Source organism: Rhinolophus sinicus, linkage group LG02 (genome assembly GCF_036562045.2).
Source record: "Rhinolophus sinicus isolate RSC01 linkage group LG02, ASM3656204v1, whole genome shotgun sequence".
Taxonomy (NCBI): domain Eukaryota; kingdom Metazoa; phylum Chordata; class Mammalia; order Chiroptera; family Rhinolophidae; genus Rhinolophus; species Rhinolophus sinicus.
The window spans coordinates 191,294,192-191,307,958 of NC_133752.1; the positions used below are offsets into that span (position 1 = coordinate 191,294,192).

At 51.7% G+C, this 13,767-nt stretch overlaps 1 pseudogene; it reads right to left on the reverse strand.

Annotated features, from left to right (window-relative positions):
* Nucleotides 1-12,492: 12,492 nt before the first annotated feature.
* LOC109458918 (small ribosomal subunit protein eS6) lies at nucleotides 12,493-13,250 on the reverse strand (annotated as a pseudogene).
* Between the last annotated feature and the right edge of the window lie 517 nt (nucleotides 13,251-13,767).

A 13,767-nucleotide genomic window follows, 5' to 3' on the forward strand; every position in this document is an offset into this window, starting at 1 on the left:
GAATCATGTAGAAAAGAATCTTTTTGTTTTTTCTTATTCTTAGCAGGTTTCACCAAGACCTGTGATCTTTCTCAGAAGACTATCTAGGTTTTGCAGCAAGGAAAGACGACGTGTGATGTTTGCCAAGTGTCTGTGAGAAGTTCCTCTCTAACTAGAAGTTATGCTTGCTTGCATTTTTTTCTTAGTGTTTTTATTTAAAAATCGGAAAAAAATTTAAATGTCCCTCTGGCTGTCACCACTGCCGACAGTGTCTGCTTGGAGGAAAGCAGTTCATGGGGTCAGACATCTACCCCAGCTCTAGAATGACACCTTCAGTCCAGCCTGACTCTAGGGACAGGGGACCCTGAACTCCCTGGTTGGTGAAAATGCCAGCTTCAGACAGTGGTTCCTGAAACCATAAAATCTTCCCTTGGACCCTGACTCTTGGCACCATGGCACATCAGTCTCGTTGCCACCTCAAGAATCTAAATAAGGTGGGACCAAGAGAAGACACACAACTATATTTTGGCGGATCCTAAAACAGGCCACACACAGTGAGGATACAGAAAAGACCATGGGTTTCCTCCCCAGAATAAAGGGACCAACATGAGCCAGAGGAAGGGGAGTTCCAGCCAAGTGCAAAGCTTCAGAATGTCCAGCGACAAGGATTTGTGGACAAGGGCCCCTCTGGACAGCACTCAGAGATGCATGGTGGTGTGGGCCCCTGGTCATCATTCCCATGGCACCTTAAATTTGCAGCCCAAAGCCTGTTCCACCTGTGTGCTCACGCACGTGCACCACCAACTTTAAAACAGGATTTTCTTGACATTGTTTCTATGTTTTCAGGTTTGAAGAGACACCCCAAGGGCCACCCCAACTGCACTTTGAAGACACCATGAGCCAAATGGTGTTTTTGGACAATCAGCAATTAGCTAAAATATACCTTACTCTCTTGGCCTGTCAACATCAATGGCTTCCATGGAGGGAAGAGGCCCAGTCTCTCCCTCAGGGTGGGTTTGGGTGGGAGTCCCCCACTAAGATGCCCACAGGGCAAACTGGAGACTCCATCTCCAGGGGAGACGGCAAATGGGAATATTGACTCAATACTGCCAGAAAATTCTGAATTTTCAAGAGCAAAAAAATGAGATTAAAAAAGAAAAACACACACATGAAATTCTCTTATTTAAAATATTGGTCATTCATTCTAATTGAAACTAACAAAACACCACCACCAGGCCTGCTGGCCCAGTGAGGTGCCAGAACGGACCACTTTTGGAGAGAGGGTAGTGCTGAGGGCTAAAGCAGACACAGGACCCTCTGTCAGGAATGTTTCTTCTCAAGTGCTGGCCAGATATTTATCTTACATTGTGGTCACATAGCTTTGCAAACCTTTCCTGTGTTTTTTGTATTGTTTGTTTCTTTAGGAGCCCCAAGCAATAAGCCAAAAGTCTACTTTTCCAGACTCCCTAGGAGCTGAGGCAGTGAGCACGTGACCAGGCTTCCCCAATCAGAAGTCTATGCTGCAGACCTCAGTATGCGCGAGCTTGATGTGGATAAGGAGGCAGAGGAATCTAGGAGGCTGGTGAAGGTGGCATCAGAACATCACATCTCAGATACTGCACCCCTCCAAGCCTGGTTTGCCAATCCTGCCGAAGATTCCTGCGGTTCAAAATATCCTGAATAAATTCCTTTTCTAATGAAAGTAACCAGGTTGGGTTCTATGGTTAGCAACTGAGATTCTTGGCAAACACAGATGTCTTTGCCCAGCATGGAGGAAGAGGCACCTAACACACAGATTAAGGCTTAAAGTCGTCTTTAATTACCAGCCCTCCCCCCCTCCCCCCCGCCCCTCCCTGCCCTTCAAGGATGGCTGACCAGCCTGGGTGATGGTGAGGTGGGAACTGAATGAGAGGGCAGCAAGAGAAGTGTACGTGCCCCCGGTTTTCTCTCTGCTGACGCCCTCAGAATAGGTTGTCACATAGCCAGGTGTGAGCCCTGGATCTTAGGGGCCAACACAGGACGCTCTAAGACAGAAACCTCCGGCTGCCTAGTGTACTCTGAAAAAGGAGTCACAGCCAGGTGTCTTCCTGGTCGGCCACAACATTGAATGCCTGACTTCCAAAGGCCTGGTGAGGCCCATATACATCCCAGTTGGCTGGCTGACCTTGAATCTGTCTTGCTGACTGGTTTCCATTTTGGTGACGATTAATAAAGAGACAGGCTGCCAGAACTTTCAGAACTAGCAGAGGCCCCGTGTTTGGTGGGTGGCTGGTTTCACTTTCAGAGTGAGTTAGATATGGCCCCATCGCGAGTCCTCCCACTGCAGTCACATTCCCACTATGGCTTGTCTGAACCAGCTCCGCATGCACGTTGTTTACCAAATCTGTGTTCCCTGCCCCACACCCCGCCCTCACCCCTCAACCCCCACCCCAGTGCTGATTTCCTACCACATATCAGGAGAGCTGGACAGGGGCTAGGGCACGTGTGAAGGCCACAGGGGGCCTGGCTGGTGACCCCTTCCCACCCCCACCCCCCGCCTGCCCGGCTTCTATGTGCCTCTTCACACTCTGCCCAGCAGTCAAACCACCAACAGCTCCCACCCAACACCTGCCATAGACAAGCACACTCATTTCTTCTCTTCGATTCTACTTTATTTCAGTCCCACTGCTCCTTTCAGGCCAGAGATTCCTCCCAGGGGACATGGGCACAGGTTGGGAGTCTAGAAACCTGGGTTTGAGTTCCAGCAGTGCCACCAGCTTACTAGTTTCATGTTCTCATGTCCCTCCCTGCAGTAATCGCTGTTCTGGGTCTAGAGACCACAGACACGGGCTGTAGCTAACTTGAGTCCAACAGAACTTGCTAGAAGGATCTTGAATAGTTCACCGGTTCTGGAGACAGATAAAGACCCAGACCTCAGGGGGCACAGACTCCAGACCAGTTGCAAGGGCCTAACTGCCAAGATCCCCTCAAGGCAGGTATGTCTGGGTATTTCTTGGCTTTATCCCACTAGAAAACAAAGAGTCTCATTGGCTAAGATGGGATGGGGTCAAATGACCACCCCTTGTCTAGAGAGGATGGAGTAGTTTGGTGGACAGCTTAACGAAGACGTCCTCACCTATTACAGGAAGGTAGATCTCCAAAGGGAAATGGTACTGCCACCAGAAACAGAAGACCAGATGACTCTGGGCAAGCAAGAGCCGAAGGTGCCAGGCCTTCCTCTTTGGGCCCAGCCTCCCCAACCCTGCAAGGATGGGATCGGGTCGATGAGCCTGAAAGTTCTTCCAGGAAAAGCATCCTCTGAGTGGAGGAATCTGAACTGGACACCTTGCCTCCCTCGGGCCTCGGGAGGGCCTCCTGGTATGAGGATGCCTCAAGCTCCCAGCCTGAGGCCTCGGTCTAGGAGAGAACCAGGCAGGGGTAGTGCTGCCACCTGAGTGGAAAAAAAGGGAATTTCACTTCTACCCCCAAGGTGGGACTTGAACCAGTGACCTTGATCTCACGAGCCTCCCAGAGCTCAGCAGCCCATCTGAAATCAGCAGAGAGTGAAGGGCCCCAGGCTGTGTCACCCTCTCTTGGGGCAAGACCAGAGGAACACTATGACTGGCGTACACCTGGAAGCCTGGGGCTGCTCTCCGGGAAATGACCTCTAAATGGAGCTAAGGCAGCAACCAGCTACATCTGCCAGAAGGTTCTCGCCCACTCCTAACGGATGAATGTGATTTGTGTTCCAAGACCACTTTTCACAGGTCACCACATGGGACCCGTACAAACAACCCGGGGAGGTGGGAGACAAAGACTATGGGACGAGGTTGTTCGGAGAGAGGGAGGTGGTGAGGACAGACACTCGACCCTCCAGCTTCCCCAGCAAGATTCTCCCTCCATACCCCCTGCCCTCAGCCCCTCCACTCACCTACCCCCATCTTCCTTCACCTCTTCAAAAATACCTAGGAACCCCAGCCTCACCCCTGCTTACGCCTGGCCTCAGGGACCAAACTAGACCTGACCAGTGTACTGGTGGCCGAGGCGGCGGTCAGGACATTTAGATCAGGAGGATGTGGCCAATGGCTTTGGCCTGCGGTTTCTGGCCAGAAATGCTAAAAGCACCCTGGCTGAAGTCACCTGTGCCTTTCCTGCAGGAAGCAGGGGGCGGCAGGAGCGGAGGGGGCAGGGGAAGCTGTGAGGTATGTGGTTTAGGCTGTGAAGCTCACACCAGTGCATGCACGGACACTTGAGTGAAGAGGCCTGTGAGCCACCTCTTGCCAACAGCTCTCTTCCTGTTTCTTTCTCAGCTCTCCCCAAATCACTTCTGCCTGCCCCCAACACCTGTCGTTCCTTGTTCCTCGGGGCTCAGAGGAGAGACAACAGAGGTTCTGAACAGCCTACCTCAGTATAGCAGACATTAGAGGTTACAGCATCACCAAGGCCCCAGAGAACAGAGCACCATAAAGGATAGAGGGGGCAGAAAGTTCTGGAAGCCATACCCTTCCTTGAAAGGTACCAGGTAATAGTAGTTAACAATACTTCCCCCAGCCCTTATTATGTGCAAGGACCTGTTCTATGTACCTTACACGTATTAACTCCTGAATATGCCAAGTGTGATTCGAGGTCCCCCAGGAGCTTGTTGGAAATGCAGTATTGCAGGACCCCCAGACCTGCTGAGTCAGAATCTGCATTTTAACCAGATCTCTGGGTGATTCGTGTGCACATGGAAGTTTGAGAAACCTTGTATTAAAATTCATTTAATCCTGGCAACAATACTTTCAGGTAGGTACTCTGAGTATCCTATTTTACATATAAGGAAACTAAGGCACAGAGAGGTTAAGTACGTTGCCTGAGGTCACACAGGTGGTAAGTGCCAGAGTTGGGACTTGAACCCAGGCCGTCTGGTTCCAGAGGCCATGCTGCTAAGTGCTGGGCTGTTGCTGCCTTGAGAATGAGAGAGCCATGGTAATTGGAGGCACTGCTGGCCATTCCGGGCCTGTGCTGACTGTGCTGCTCTGGCCTTCCAGAACCAACTACGGCCTTCCCCCTATTTCTCTGACTCCCGCCTCTCCAGGGACAGTCTGAATCATGCTTTTCCCAGATGTAGAAAGCGAACACCTGGTGGTCACCATGGAATATTTGTCAGGTATCTGTACCATCCAGCTCTGGGCTGCGAGTTATGGTGGCTAGAAAAGATGCTCAAGACCCAACCCAGCTTCACGGGGTCCAGGGCCTAGCGGAGGAAATGGTAATGGCGTCTGTACGCCTGCTGGAGTAATAGCTAGAATTTGCATAAGGTGTTCAGAGACCTTGGACAGGTGTGTCTTCAGCACAGGCTCCATGAAGAAGGAGGCTTTGAGCCAGGCCTTAAAGGATAGGTAATGGCTAACACAGAGCAGGGAGCAGAGACCAGTCTGAGCAAAGGGGCAGAGGCAGCTGTGGACACAGATGTAAAGAAGCCTGTGTGCCCGAAGCAAATGCCTGAAGCTTTAAGCATCCATCAGTCCACTGCTCATCCGATGCCCAACTCTTCTCTGTAGCATCTCACCCAGAGTGCCCAGACTCCCTTGAATTCCCCCTGTGATGAGGAAGTCATTCCCTACAAGAGGAGGGAGCCCGTTCCAGCTCTGGTATACACACAGGTATGTTTGTGTGTCTGTGGGCCGCTGTCAAGCAAACCTGAGCCATGCTGATCCAGCCTGCCCAGCTGCTAACTGGAGAGTGAGAGACTGCTCACATACCCCAGGTCTCCATTGCCCTGGATGGGCTCCCACGCACACACATAGGCCCTTGGAATGCCACATGAATCAGAGTGTATCTGCAGGCGACCTGCACTGCTGGCTCTCCCCACCGGGAGCAGCTGCTGGGGGATCCTCCACTGCACTGAAGGACAGCACAGGAAAAAGCCCCTTGGCACCTGAGCCCCGCCCTGCCTGAAGGAATCCCAACGCTGGTGCGTCCACACACAGGGTGGTGTGCCCCTCCAGTTGGTGGTCTCCTTGGAAGGCACTGAGCACATGTGTGTGATAAATGCAGCCTGGGCCAGGAGTAAGGCTGAAATGCACGCCGTGCATGATGCTACCTACCGTGTTTCCCCGAAAATAAGACCTCACCGGGAAATAAGCCCGAGCAGGGTTTTTCAGGATGACATCCCCTGAACATAAGCCCTAATGCGTCTTTTGGAGCAAAACTTAACATAAGACCTGGTCTTATGTTCGGGAAAACACGGTAGTTAACCCCCACTGCAGCCATAAGAGCTCCTCTACCATGATTTTCACTGTAGAGATGAGGCCCCCTTCTCCTCACTGCCCACTTCCTACGTGCCTTCCCCGGACATTGCACACAAAAGATGCTCAATCATTGCTTTAAAAATACTTGAGTTAAAACGCGGCAAAGCACAGTGACATGTGGGCCCATAAGCTGCCACCAGAGGGCAGTGCTTACTTCTCCACCGCCTCTACACAGGCCCTCTCTGCAGGAGGGTGGAGGCCACGGCAAGGATTGCCGCCCAGACTGGGAGTTCCAGGTGCCTGCAAGACAAGAGGGGGAAGCAAGCAGGGCCCCTGGATTCCAGAAAGACAGAACGAGGGGAGCCCAAGGAAGAAGAAAGCCAAGACCAGTGACCTGCAAGGGATCTTGGAGGCTCTCGGGTCCATTCCCTCCCTGCACAGATGATGAGTCTGGGCTCAGAGTGGGGCAGCTCTCAGCCTGAGGCCACACAGCATGGCGGGGGCTTGAACTCTGGCCTCCGGCCTCCCAGATCCCTTCATCCCATTTAACCTCCAAATAGAGCAGGGAACTTAACCCAGGTGGCTCCTCACTTTATCTGATGCAGGTCAGAAATGGGTTTACCCCCTTCTCCTGGCCCCGACCATTAGGGCTCCTGAGGCAACACCTGGCGCCAGCCCTCAGCTCCTTTTCTTTAGCTCTGTCAGATGAGGGTATCCACCCCCACCCCCAGCCCCAAGTGCTGCTGAATGCCAAGGACTCACAGTCCTGCACCCCCATCCCTGACCCACATTCTCAGCCCCCCCTCCCCCTTGTTTGTCCATCACTCTGCCTCGTTTCACCCAGCACTGGCCTCTTAAAATGAAAATCACACAATATCATGATACAACCTCTCCTTCTCTCCCTGGAAGACCCAGCCCCGCCACCCCAGTCCCTGGGTGCCTGTCAGTTCTTGTAAGGCTCCAAAGCTCTCCCCACCTTGGCTTTCACCCATGCTGCCATCTCATGGTCACAAACCTGTCGTCACTTTCCCAGAGAGGACTTCCCTGCCAGCCCCTCCACATCTAAAGCGGAGATGGGACTGTTTGGTCCCTGTACCTGCCCTTCTCCCCCCAGCAGCACTTGCTCTCATTTGTAATTGGCTGGGCATTGGTGGAGGATTTGCTTGGTGTCTGTCTTCCTGGCTGGACTATGGCTCCTCGAGGTCACAGGTCAAGTCCATGGAGTCCCATGGCTTCTCCAGCACCTAAAGCCATGTGTGGCTCAGGGTAGGCACGCAAACTGTATTTGTTGAAAGGATGGAGGGATGGGTGGATGGGTAGACGGAAAGATGGCAAGAAGGAAGGAAGGTCTTATTGTGGGGATGAGGAGGTATCCATTCATCCTGTCATTAATTCCACAGGGATTTACTGAGTTCCTCCGGGCAGTACTGGGCTGGGTGCTGTGGGAGTTACTAGGACATGTGGGACTTGAAGTCTGCCTAACTCAAGGCCTCTTATCTTAGTAAGGGGGCAGGACAAGTGCAAGTAATTATAACTGAGGGAGCATGTCAGTCCAATGACCATTGGCCTGCATTGTCAGGACAGTCCTGCTATCAAGTGTTAGAGTAAATACAAGTTATTTCATTCTAACCCTCTTAAGCCTTTAGCTAAATAAATTAACAAGACAGAAAAAATAATTTTTCGGACTATATAGGTAATCTGTCTTTAGAAAATGTGATCGTAATGCGTGTAAGAGACATAGAGTGTGCCCAGTTCGACAAAACACACACAAGGGACAAAAACAAACAAACAAAACAGGGCCTTGTTTGGCGAGAGCAAAAGAGAAGACCCCCCCACGCACCCCTTTAACCTCCCCAAATTTTAAGATTCATCCAGTCAACAAATATTGTGGTTCTGCTTCTCAAAGGACAGGAGTAGGACTCAGGCTGGCCCTACTGCGTCTGGGGTCTGCCTTGGAACCATCCACCACCCTGGCCACCAGGGGACAGGGTAAAGTAGAGAGATGGGCCCTGGGAGAGTTGGAGGGTAGGGTGAAGGGTGGAGGGTTGGCGAGGGGTCCCAGGGAAAGAGGCGGTCACTGAGACTGGGGACCACACCCAAAGTACCTCCTTCACAAGGCCCTGCCCCCACCCGCTCCCACCCATAACCTTTCCCACCTATGAGAGGCCCAGGACTCCAGCCTCATTGGAATGGTTGTCATGATGGGATAAACGCAACAGGGAACATCCTTTCACCATTGGGGAGCAGGGGCTGCACTTTGAATGAAGGGCTTGTTTTGTAAAAATTAAAATTGCAACGTTTGCCGATTTCTACAGTGTAAGTACCGCCCCCGTGGCCAGTTTCAAGCTAACATCCTGATGTCTCTGAACTCAGAGTTGGGAACAGATGCACGCGATCGGCTCTTGCCAGCTGGTGCCAGTTGCTCCAGCACACCACTGGTTGCGGGGATCGAGTTCCAAGGATACCCACTCCCCATAGACTCCTGTAAGAGTCTTGCCCTATCACGAGACCGATCAAAAGAACTTCAAGAGGTGTTGCATCCTGCAGCCATCCTCTGAGAAACAATAGCTCAGGTCCCGGACACTTGTCAGAAAGGCCTGGGTTTGAACCCTGGGTCTACCTCTGATCCAATGACCTGAAACTCCTTCAGCTGCTGCCCACTGGATGGATGCAAAATCCCAGGTCATGCAAACCTGGCTCCTCCCACCTCCTGGCTCTTCCCTCAGTTCCTGGGAAGTGCTGAGCAGGTTCCTACCTCCAGGTCTTGTCTATGCTGATCCCTTTGCCTGCCATCCCGTTTCCCCCGAGCACCCTCTGGGTCTCAGCTGAACCACGTCTTCTTCAGAGAGGCCTTCACTGCCTCCCCCACCCCCACCTTCCAAATTAGCTGCTCCCATGATGCCTTGAGAGCACTTACCATAATTTGAGGTCCTGGTGGATGGCCTGCACATAACATCTGTTTCCCCCACTAGGCTCTAGGCCACATGAGGGCAGGGGCTGTGTGGACGTGTTGTTTGCTGCTTTGCCCCCTGTGCCCAGCACAGTGCGGAGCCTATAATAGACAGTCCATCCATCCTTGGTGAATGAATGACCAATGATACGTGAAGGAAATTATCCAATCTCTCTGCGGTTCAGTTTCTTCTTTTGGAAAATAGTATAATAACGTATCTACCTTATGATAATATTAACACCTATAGAGAGCCTACTGTGCGCCAGTCTTTTATACTTACTCCTTTAATCCTCACAACAGCCTTATGGAGTAGATGCTGTTATTATCATCCCCATTTTCCAGGTGAGGAAACTGAGGCACAGAGAGGCCAGGTGATCTGCCCTCATTTACCTAGTTAGATTTAAACCCAGCAGTGCCTCCCTTGGCTTGGGTTGAACACAGAAAAGCTCAACTCTGCTTGGGAGGGTTGGGGAGGGTTGGTGCTGCTCTAGCCTCCCCCCCCATACCCTTGAAGCTTGAAGCCCAATTGGCAGAGCTGACAACTGATAAGCACTACAATCAGGTGACACTCGGGGCCAAGGTTACCCTCTAAGTTTGGGAAGTCTTCCTAGAACCAACATATGATGGTTGAGTCAGAGACCCACATCTGAACATGTGGCCAAAGAACTCTGATAAAAAAAGGAAGCAGCTGTACTGGTAACCACTTCTCCCCCCACAATCTCTCTGATCTTGCTTGGAGGTTCAGCGCAGACCCTGGGGGTTCAGGGCTAAGTCTTGCTTTGCATAACCCTGTTCTCCTTCCCAGAGGTTGGGTTATGGGTGGTCATGTGACCAGTTCTGGCCAATGAAAAATGAGGGGAAGCTGCTGGATGACAGAATCTGATTCTTCTTTCACTGGCCTTCATCAAGCCTGATGTGACACCTGGACAGGGACAGCAATCTTGTGGCCACCATCTTGTGGCTGCTGTCCTGTAGCCCTGAAGGAAACTGGCCTAAGAGCAAAGCTGTTTCATCATGTGCTGAGTAGAAATACAGGACAAACCTGGATGCTTTGTGGAGCTGCTGAATTAACCAGCCCTACAGCTGCCCTACCTTGGGTTATTTTTCCTTTACGCTGCTTGGGGATGACATGTGTTCCTTACACCCAAAAGCATCCTAACAAATACAGAAGGGATATGTAGCAGAAAGCAAGTCTTTTCCAGGTTCTTAAGTTTCAAAATAAGAAAGAGAGAGCCTGTGTGCCTAGCTGAAATCTTTGGGAGATGGAATCAAGTAGACACATAATCCCCTCTCTCCCAACACCCAAGATGCCCCCAGAGAGAGGTGAGCTGAGGGAAAGCAAAGAATGTGTCAATGTTGGGGTTGCAGCCCCTCCACCCCAACTGAGCCTGGAAGGGTGGGGGGTGCAGCGAAGACCCACCACAGGTTTGGGGCATCTGAGATTCAGAGGAGCTGTTCCTCTCTCCCCAGGCAGAACCCTGAGGAGGCAGGCGGTTGAGACCCCGGGGAAAAAATGGCCACATCCTGTATCCAGGTAAATGGGGTTGGGCTCAGACAGCCCACTGAGGGACACAGAACTTGTGAGGTAAGTGCCTGTGAAGGGAGGACCTGGATGTCCCAAGAGGGTTGAGGACCCAGGAGGCTTTGTAGGAATGAGCATGATTTAGCAGGTATGTGGGCGGAACCAGGAGTCTGACGCAGATGGGACATTGACAAAGTCAGCAGATGTCAGTGGACACTGCCAGGGAGGGGCACCTAGATGCAGCCCCCGGGAAATGTGGTGGGAAAGGAGCCCCAGCTGGCCAAAAGTCCATTTCTTTGACTTCAGCAGAAGGGAAGTGCCTAATGGAAGTTAAGTTTCGTCGCGGAGAAATAAAGCAAGTTGTATGTCATGCACATCTCAGTTTGTGGCTTTAATTCATTCCCTTCAGTGATGAACAGCAGTCAGGTCATTGAAGGTCAGCCACCCACACCCCCAACCCCCACCCTGCTGCTGCACTGAAGAGGGTCCCCTGTTTCCTCCCTGTGCCTGGAGCCCAATTAATACTTCCTCCTGCTCACACTACCACTTCTAGGCTGCAACTATGCACCCCCTCCTCACCCTGCCCGACGACCCTGCTGGTTCCTGGCCACCCCAGACTCCAGTCCTGCTGAATTTGCAGGCTAGGAGCTCCCAGCCATGCGGCTTGGCCCTGTGCACTCTTGACTCGTGTCATGGAAATCCCTCTTTCCTCTCTGGCTGGCCCTAGCTCTCCCAGATTCGGCCCCACCCATAATGTTCTTGCCATCTGTTTTGGGTCTTGTTGAGTTTCTGCCTATGTTTTTCCCTTCTTCCAGATGTACACGTGGCAGTATGTGGCTACTGGGAGGGGCCTGGAGCTGGCAGGAGGACGGGGAGCAGGAAAGAGAGTTGCATGATTCCAACTCCTGGTTCTTCCTTCCGATGCTCCTCTCCCCCTGCAGCTCAGTGCAAATCATTCATCCAGGACACGCTCTTTGAGCACCTACTATGTGCTGGCCACTGAGAACACACGAAAATGTCATTTATATAACTGAAGGATGGCCCCAGCGTGGGGATGTGGCTACGTGGGCATTTCACTGGAGTCAGCAGGACTAAGCAATGCAGCTGTCATGGGGGTGTTGTCCCCACCTGGCAGCAGGCTTGAGGGCCTCCCGTTTTATAGGGCCCGCCCCCAACCCCACCCAAGACATTGCTTGTTGAGAGTCTCCATCCCAAAGATCTAATGGCTCTGACCACCCATCTAGGCTGTGCCACCAAGTCAAGAACTGGGATCCCAGACAGTCCAGAAGCTGCATCTGAACCCGGGATGGAAGAAGTGTTTGCAGCACGTCAGACCAGACAACAGAGGGGCTGCCCGTCTCGGAGCCCTGAACTAATGTGTCCTGGAAATGTCTGAGGCCTTTGGAGAAGGACAGACTTCAATCCTCCTGCAGATGCTTGGCAAAAAGCTTCAAAAGCTTTGCTGCCTCAGCAATCAGCAAACCCTCCCTCCCTCCTCCGTCTGCATGATGTCCATGAGCAAAGGCTTCCCTTTACCATCAGGGTAGGGCAGGGTGCTGATCAGGCCTGGGCCAAAAGCATGCTGGGAGATCTCACCCCTGGGCAGCCTCTAACCCACTAGGGGCTCCTCGGGTGAGAGCTGGAAGGCATTCAGGGCTGGTGGGCAGCCTCCTGCAGTGGCCAGGTGGGCTCCAAGGAAACACTCAAATCTACCCCGGCCTGGGCCAGCCATTGGGCTTAACAACTGAATCGGCGGGCAGTTATAGTGGTGCTTTTTTTTTTTTTTTTTTTATGTCTGATCTTATTTATTTGTTACTCTTAGAAAAATCTCATTTTTGACAGGACTCAGATTTAGAGGTAGAAACTCTCAAAGAGGACAGCCTATGTCTCTTGGCCATCTGTTCCTGGCATTTTTCTTTAGCCTCCTTCATTGTCTTGGCCAAAAGTTGAGCATATTTAGCATATTCTGCGGGCTCTTCCTTATTTTTCTTAGTACGCTGTTTCTTCAGAGCAATACACTGACGTTTATGTTGCAGGACTCGTGGAGTAACAAGACGCTGAATCTTGGGTGCTTTGGTCCTAGGTTTCTCCCCTTCTTTGTTTAGGGCTTTCTCACAACATACCGGCACACATCACCTTCTTTAGAGAGATTGAAAAGTTTGCGGATTCTGCCAGCTCTTTTGGGCCCCAGGCAACGAGGCACAGTAGCATCAGTGAGACCAGGAATACCATTCTCCCCTTTTTATACAATGACCAAGTTGAGAACACTGAGATTGGCATCCACAATGCAACCCCCAACAGATCTGCACTTTCTTCCTGCAGGCCTCCTTGCTCTGTAACAGGAGTGTTCCTTACGCAGGAGCAGGCGGACACGGCCATGGGTCAAGACACGCTGCTTCATGGGGAAACATTGTTTGTCGTTCCCACTGCTGATTCAAACCACACAACCCTTCCATTCTTCACCCAGAGCGTCAACAGCAACTTCCGTGACCACACACTTCTCATACAAGGTATGAAGTTTCCGTTCATCGTCCACTTCAATGAGTTTCTGGCAGCCAGTGGCTGGGAAAGAGATGCTCGGCTGCATCCTGAAGCAGCCGACTGTCTCCAAAGAGACATGAAAAAGAGTGGTGGTTTGCTCTTTACAGAATGTCCTTCCACATGGTGCCCAGGAAGCCATCAAACATGGTAATGCGGGGTGCTCCTGCATCAAGGGGAGTCAACGTGGATTACTTTAAATACATGTGTGTGAGTAGCCACCATGCTAGCTTAGAAAGTCAGCCCACTGTACAACGTAGTGTGTTTTCCTCCATTGAATATCAACGATTTTCTTGTAAATATTATACACAAAACATGAGACAGAATCCCCAGGTGAGCGCCTGAGTGTCTGACCAGATGTAAGCGCCACGGGTGTTCTCCAAGGGGAGGCGGTGGGTTGTGCTCCTTACTGCAGCCTCCATGCCCAGTGGGAAACAGCACACAGTAGGTGCTCACCAGGTGTGGTTCAAAGGATGAACACGGCGCTCACCAGGCAGCCTCTCTTCTAGTCCTGACAGCCGCCCTGTGAGGAAGATTATCGTCATCCCATTTTACAGACAAGGAAA